An 8,034-nucleotide genomic window follows, 5' to 3' on the forward strand; every position below is an offset into this window, starting at 1 on the left:
GGGCGCCATGTTGCCCACAGATACCAAACTCAGACCTGGGAAAGGCTCACTTTCCGCAGGTGAGGCAACGGCTCACACCGCTCACCTCGTCCTGGGAGAGGCTTATCCCTCTCCCCACACGAGGGTCCCTCTAGGGCCCTCCAGGGAGGTCAGAACGTCTTCTGATCCTCCTCTTCGTGCCTTCATGGTGCGTCCACCAGGCGTCTTCGGGCACCAATTCCATGAGGGGTTTTACGTCCCTCCAGAGTGCACACACACCTACCGTGGCCCGTCAGGCTCTCCGGATCGGGTCCCCTAATGGTCCTGGCTACGGATCCCGGACGAGCCCCCATCTGTTATGCCCAGACTTCGTGATCCCCAAGGACCACCAGGGAGCCGAGTCTGATGCAATAAACAAAAGAGCCTTCTCCATGCTAGCATGGGCTCCTCCCACCCACGCCGGCAGCATGGCGGAAGAGAGCACGAACTTCTCCCAGTCCAGGGGTTTTACTCCGGTCGGTGGTGATGTCACTGCCTCGGCTAACCCTGATTGGTTAGGTGAGGGCTAGGGATAACTCCGCCCTGTGGGGCGGAGTCGGGAGCTCATCTTCACCCTGCCCTGCCCTCTCAGCTCTGATTGTTGCCTTTTGTAAAAATGGTGCCTGGACAGAGACTGCTGAACTGCAAATAGTGCATTATTCATGGAGAATTTTCAGGTCTTGGGAAGGAGGATATTTCTGGGTTGAGAATACCTTTCAGATGTCTCAAATTCTATCTTTTACTCATTTAATCTATTTGATAAGAACATAAGAGCTCTTTATAAAGGTTTAGTTCATAAAAAATCATATTTCCCCCATATGTGTTAAAAAATAATGCTTTAAAATTATCTAGATGTTGAAGGGCATTACATACATTTTTTTGTAGAAAAACTTAGAAGATGGAAAACCATACATCCCACAATTCTAGGGGTTAAAGAAGAAAGGATAGTTTTTTCCCCCCCACTAGAGTAAATATGCCAAGTACAGCCATATTTCCATATATAGTATTTTAAAATCATGTTTAAAACTGCTTTGTAGATTCTGAAACTGGCAAGAGGAAGGCAAGGAGGTCACCTGTGCAGCTGTGCAAGTAATGGAATTCCCATCAGGCACGTTTAGAAGCTCCAAAGTAACGTGACAAACAGAGCTCGCCGTCTGTTGGTCACCCATTGAGATGAGCACTAGATCTCCAGACAGTTTAATATGGGCAGTGTGTCTTGAGGGTAACCATTTATATAAAGTGTCTTTAATTTTATTTACTTTCATATAATTATTCTAGAAGTAGTCACAAGTATGAACTATACAGGAGTACACAGGCTGGTGAGCAAATACAACATTTCAGTCCTAATTGTACTACATGAAGAAATAAATGGGAACATGTTTCAGCACAAGGCACTTTATAAATCATGTTACTGAAAACCGTTTCATAAAAGCATGGTGACAGTTAATGCATGATATTTAAAATGACCATGAGCAGCTACATGAAAAATATTTGTGATGAGACGATGTAATAAACCATTCCTAAGTCATGCTGTCCTTTTAAACATGTTGGATCATTGAAGAAATAACGTAAGTAATTAAATAGAAAAAAATTTAAGTAAATTATAAAGTATAGCATATAACAACATAGGCGATAGGCTAGGCTAGGTTATTGCAAATTCTACTAATAACTGACACTCAGCATCAATATTTTAAACTAATTCCAGTGTCCCTTATCTGGAGCAGCAGTCCTCAATCAAGATGTCTTTTGGTGAGGTGTATCACAAATAAGTTGTGATTAATACAGTTACCAAAGTTTTAAAATTAAATACCCACTAAAAATTAGAGCAAACGAAGAATGATCTATTTAATGAGGCCATCCAAGGACATGGGCATTTCTGTGAGCCTTACAAAACGAGAGTGAACTGGAGAAGGGGGAATTGTATGCAACCTGCAGTATATTTCATTTGTGCAAAAGCCCTTAATCTTAGTGCTGCAGATGAATGCCATTCATCATGTATTCGCAGTGGGTTTCATAAGGTTAGGAACTGCCAAATTCTCCAGCAAAGGTTGATCATGGCGTTCTAGTCCCCTTGTGGGCTGGCCTGATACAATCACATCAGTTTCTTGCTCCGCTTCTAATGGCTCTCCAAGATAAGGGATGATGCTTAATGTTTTGAGAGGCTATGTTATCGATATTGTGTCAATTAAGCTTCCTTCTACAACACAGTGGGATGAATACTCACAAAGGAGAGTGCCTGGCCCGCTTTATTGCTTTCTCTCTCTCTCTCTCTCTCTTTCTAAGATGTATTTAAAAAATATTTATATTGATTTTTAGGGAGAGAGAAGAAGGGAGAGGGGAGAGAGAGAGAGAGAGAGAGAGAGAGAGAGAGAGAGAGAGAGAGAGAGAGAGAGAGAGAGAAACATTGATGTGAGAATGGAACATTGCTGGTTGTCTCTGCACAACCCTTAATGGGGATCGAGCATGCAATCCAGACACATGCCCTGACCAGGAATCAAACCAGCAATCTTTTGGTGCACAGGGGGGATGCCCAACCAACTGAACCACAATAGTTGGGCCAGATGTGTGTATTTTCCTGGATTATTGAATAAGGATCTAAGAGAAGCAAAGTGTGACAGCATTTGACAAAAGTGAAAAATAAAGTAGTAAACAGTAATAATAGTCTCTTTCTTGATCTCTTTTTATGATCCATAATATTACACATTCATTATTAGCTCCATTTTGCTGATGGGATAACTGACCCTCAGGGAGGTTAAGAACCTTGCTAAGAAAACAAAAACAAAAACAAAAATACTTTTGCTAAGTGTCCCAGGTAGTGAGTCACAGAACCAGGTTCAAATCTATGTCTTTTTGGTGCCAATGTTCAGTCATATCTACTCTGCTGTATTGTTGCAAAGTAAGTGGTGATGGGGGTCCTGTATTCCACGAATGTACCAGTTCAAGAGGTGTAATAAAAAATTATCATCTATACTAACATCAACTTATACTTTTTTTTAAATTCTCACTCTAGGATTTACCTCCCACATGTGCCCTGACTGGGGATTGAACCTGAGTATATGCCCTGACCAGGAATCGAACTTTGGTGCATGGGGTGACGTGCCAACCAACTGAGCTACACTGGCCAGGACTCAACTTACACTTTCAAAGCCTATTAGAGACCACAGAGCTTTTCACATATGCTAACTTGCTTATCTCATCGACTGTGCTACTATGAACATAGGGGTGCACATATCCTTTCTGATTGGTGTTTCTAGTTTCTTGGGATATATTCCTAGGTCAAATGGGAGTTCCATTTTCAGTTTTTTGAATCAGGACCTTTTCAAAATATTGCTTTATAGATCATATATTCAGTATTCCAAAAGTATTAATTAGGCTAGTCACTTGGGGAACAAGAGATAAATCAAGAACTTGACCTTTCTTTTACAGTATAATAGAAATTCTATTTTATGTAAATTCTAAATTTATATTTAGAATTAGGCAGCTGGTCTCAGTTTAGATGATGCAAATTTTGTTGGCAACATCCAAAGCATCATAGTCAGGAGCTAGTTGAACATATGCCTTCTTCTCTCCTTCAGGTCTGATCAGGGTGTTGACCTTGGCCACATCAATATCACAGAGATTCTTCACAGCCTGTTTGATCTGGTGCTGGTTCAGGCTTTGATTTCACAATGAACACAATGTATTGTTGCCTCCTATCTTCTTCATGGCTGACTCGGTAGTGGGGGAATTTGATGATGGCATAGTGGTCAAGCTTGTTTCTCGTGGATGTGCTCTTCTGAGGATATTTAGGCTGCCTTTGCAGCCTTAGTGTCTTTGGCTGTCGCAAGGTGGGTGACGTGCAGATCTTCTTGTGTGTGTGTGTGTGTGTGTGTGTGTGTGTGTGTGTGTATCTGTGCATGCTGTTCAGCATCGCTTTCTTTGCCTTCAAAGCCTTTGCTTTGGCTTTGGCTTTGGCTTTGGGAAGGGCAGGGGTTTCCTTCTTAGCTTTCAGTGCCATCTTCATAAAAAGGCAAAGCTTGACCTTTCACAGATCAAGTTGTGGACGTGGCATGTATAAAATATTTACATGGGGAAATAACTTGAAACATTGGACCATAAGTTCAACTTTCCTTTGGTCATAACTACTCACTCATGCATCATCCAAGTCCACACCCAATGACAGCTTGTCAGGTGTGTGACAAAGTGACTGTGGCCCCCCCCCCCCCCCAAAGTGGTTCAACTTCCTCCTGCCTGAAGGGGAAAATATAAGGCCATATGGAAAAGGAGAAGGTACTTCTGGAGAAGGCAGAGGTCATGGGGTGTTGTATTAGGCACCTAGTCTCTTCCCCTTTCTCCCTTCAGCAGAGGTATAGAACGTACTTGACCTGTTTTCTCTGTTGACCCCCAACCCAAAGAGTCCCTAAGAGTATCACGTGGGGTTTGAAGGGTGATTCTATCAATAGAACACGAAGCTGGTGCTTACTTCTTGCCAGGAGCTCCTCTGAAGACTAGGCTGACAGGTGTGCTCTCCTACCATTGGGTATGAAGGAACCAAGGAACAGTGCAGCTGAGAGGGATGAAGAGTATTTGGGTCCCCACCACATGGCCTGGCAAGGATGCTTGACTTTTTCTGCGGGGCCCAGAACCTGCCTCAGAAGTGAGTGAGACACTCAATTCTTCCCTTTCTCCAGGGTGTAGAGTCAAAGGGAAGGAGGAGAAGGAAGCTGGGAAAGAGACTTGAGTGATACTAACTGAGACTAATTCCTGAAGTGAATAAAAAGACATTGCTGGGCTGGGCCAAGTGGATTGGACTAAATTTAGTTTCTTTGCAGTCAAGCGGAGTGGAAGCTCATCAAAGAAAAGTGTGTGCAGATATGAAAATAAAGGGAATGACATATTTCCACATTGCTGATTTGTCATCATCCAATTTATACCATTTATACTAGATTTGTAAGTCTAAAGTGAAGGAGTTATTGCAAGCCAGGCTCTATTGAAAAAAACAACAACAACAATACACAAACAAAACCACAACACCACACCTTTCTAGATTCCAAAGCTTTCTTTTAAAAAACAAAACTCCAAAATTTGGAGGGCCGAGCTTAGAGCTCAGGCGGAGTGGGTATGGGAGAGGAGAAGGGCAAAGGACTTAGCCTGTGGGGGTTGGTCCACCTTCTCCCATTCTCACTGAGAGTCTTTAGGGGATGGGGGTCAGAAGTAATCAGAGCACTTCAGGGAAATCCTGAACAGGAATCTTTCACCATCACTATGAGTAGGGCTCCAGAAGGAGATGAGAACAGTTCTAGAATACATATCCCTGCTTCATGCATTTGAGTCACAGAGTAGTAGATGTATTACTGCTGCTCACAAGCATGCAGCGGACCTTCTGGAGGGAGAATTAGACGCCCCTACCCTATTGAACGCAGGCATGGCTGTGCAGCTTGCTTTGGCAAATGGAATGTGAGCAGAAATGGAGGGTGTTGTCCCTTCCAAGCAGAAATGTTAAAAACATGACTTGTCATGCTTCCTAAAGGAACTCTCTTGCGCGGTGAAAGCTTGTGTTGAGATGGAGCTTATGCCAGCCTGGACTCTTGAGTGACTATGAGGAGCAGATTCTCCTTGTCAATTTCTCACGAGCAAGAAGTAAACCTTGCCAGGCCACGGACAGTAGCAGGCACACTGCACTTCTCTCACTATGTGAAATTGTGGGATGCAAAGTGACAGGATGTACTCAACTTTACAAAGCATGACAGAGCAACGTAGCATTTAAGCTGGTATTTAAACGGCCCACTTTGTTCAGACTGCTTATGGATAAAATGTGACTTCTCAGGATTTATTACTATTAATCACTGCAACCCTAGTATTTGGTAGATTGTGGGCAGGATTACACTAACAACAAAGGAAAGCAACAGACATGTTTTTAATAGTTAAATTATAATTACAGACAATTAATGTGACATTTTTAATTAGAATGAAAGGGCAACGTTAGCATATTATAAAAATATTTAATGTGTTAAATGCAGACGTGACATTCTTTTATCATTTTGCAATTACTTATTCTGCTTATAATAAGTAATATGGTAATAGCGTCGGACTGAATTTTGGGGAAAATGAAAAGCGTCATTGCTTACCTCCCGGTGTCTAGGAAGGAAAGAGAATAAGCTACATTTAAAGAGCCCTCTGAACAAAGTTCATTTAAAAAATATGCCAGGACTCAGGTCTATTATTATTCTCCTGGGACACACACTTTGAAATGATATTTTCACACAAGGTAGAATCTGAAATTTGAATCCTTTCATAGCCACAAAATCCTGAAAGTTCAGCTCTCACAGGAAATAATATTTAAATATTAAAAGTCCATGTCCGAGGCAGACATGACAAGAATAAAAATGATCCCATTTAAAGTGAGATCTCCGTCCTCTTTGTTTTTTAAACTGGGTTAAATTAGCATTTTGTTCAGTCTGCCTGGCAAGAATACAAAGTAAACATGTTAAGCAGCAAAGAGTTGAGAACTACAAGGTTCACATAGTCTAAAGGAGTCTCCGGTTCACCAAAGATCCTCCTTTTCATGGGAGCATAGATGGCTCTTTATAGGCTATGGGGCCAAAACCCTGACCCATCAGTCAAACTGGATGCTCAGTGCAGTGGAAAAAATTAACGAGACGATCAACTGAAATCTTCACATCACAACCAATGGTTTTGGTGTCGGAGAAGTGGTCTTATCACTGTCCCTTTCCTCCATTTTTAGGATCTGTATCTTGCATATACATGCTGGCCACTGGGGGTCCTGAAGAGCTCCAGCCTTATTGGGCTACCCTTTCCTTAAACATTTCAATAAGATTAGCCAGAGTCCCCATATCCCATGTGCTAGAGTACCTGAGGAGCACACAGTGAATATCCCCTTTCCCTCACTTAAGTTCTCAATAAGTGGAGAAAAAAAATACAAGAACCCTCGCTGGTGTGTCTCAGTTGGTTGGAGTATCATCATGGGCTCTGCAAAGTCGCAGATTCGATTCCCAGTCAGGGCATATATTTAGGTTTTGGGTTCAAAACCCAGTCGGAGCATGTACAGGAGGCAATGGATCCATGTTTTCCCCACATCGATGTTTTTTTCTTCTCTTTCTCTCCCTCTCGAAAATCAGTTAAAAAATACAAGTGACTATCATATCATGTGTCTATTCTCGACTGATTGCAGAAAGGGGTCAAAATATCAACCCAGAAGAAGAGAAGGCTCTGCAACAGATCCAGGCTGCTGTGTAAAGTGCTTAGCCATGTGACCTAGTGGATCTGATGGTGCTTGCAGTGGCTGTACAGGTTGAGATGTGTATAGAATCTGCAGACCCTTCTCTGAATTACATTGCCTACTGCTGTTAGAATTTGGAGCAATGCCCTGCCATCCTTTGTAGATGGCTGTTCTTTGAGAGACAGCTTATGGTTGTCTTATGGGCTTTAGTAGACATCCAACACTCAACCATGGGCCATCCTATGAACATGAGGTACCTATTATAAAGTGGGTGTTAGCTGGCTCACCAAACCATAAAGTTGGGCATGGAGTACAGCTTCAACAGGGCCTGAAGGCTCAAGTAAATTGAATGAGCAAGTGGCCCAGATGTTAATGGCCCTTACTTTTTTTTTCTATTTAAAAATTATTTTTGTTTTTCAATTACAGTTTACATACATTATTATATTAGTTTTAGGTGTACCCCCCCGGTGATTAGACATTACATAACATACTAAATGATCATCTTGATGAATCTCATACTCATGTGACACTGTACATAGCTATTAGAATATTATTGACTATATTCCCTAGTCATACCATGACTATTCTGTAACAAACAATTTGTACTTCTTAATCCCTTCCCCTTTTTACCTAGTGCTTAATCCCACTCCAATCTGGCAACTATCAAAATGTTATCTATATCTATGAGTTGATTTCTGTTCTGCTTATTCACTTATTTTGTTTTTTGATTTTAATTGTTGATAGATAGGGCCCTTACTCTTGCTATCTTGCCTCCTCTTTCTCAACCCACACATATG

The 8,034-nt window shown here is 41.9% G+C and overlaps 1 pseudogene; it reads right to left on the reverse strand.

Moving 5' to 3' along the window:
• Positions 1-3,510: 3,510 nt before the first annotated feature.
• LOC118730196 lies at positions 3,511-4,021 on the reverse strand (annotated as a pseudogene).
• Positions 4,022-8,034: the final 4,013 nt, after the last annotated feature.

Source organism: Pipistrellus kuhlii, unplaced genomic scaffold (assembly GCF_014108245.1).
Source record: "Pipistrellus kuhlii isolate mPipKuh1 unplaced genomic scaffold, mPipKuh1.p scaffold_m20_p_3, whole genome shotgun sequence".
In the NCBI taxonomy this organism is placed as follows: Eukaryota; Metazoa; Chordata; class Mammalia; order Chiroptera; family Vespertilionidae; genus Pipistrellus; species Pipistrellus kuhlii.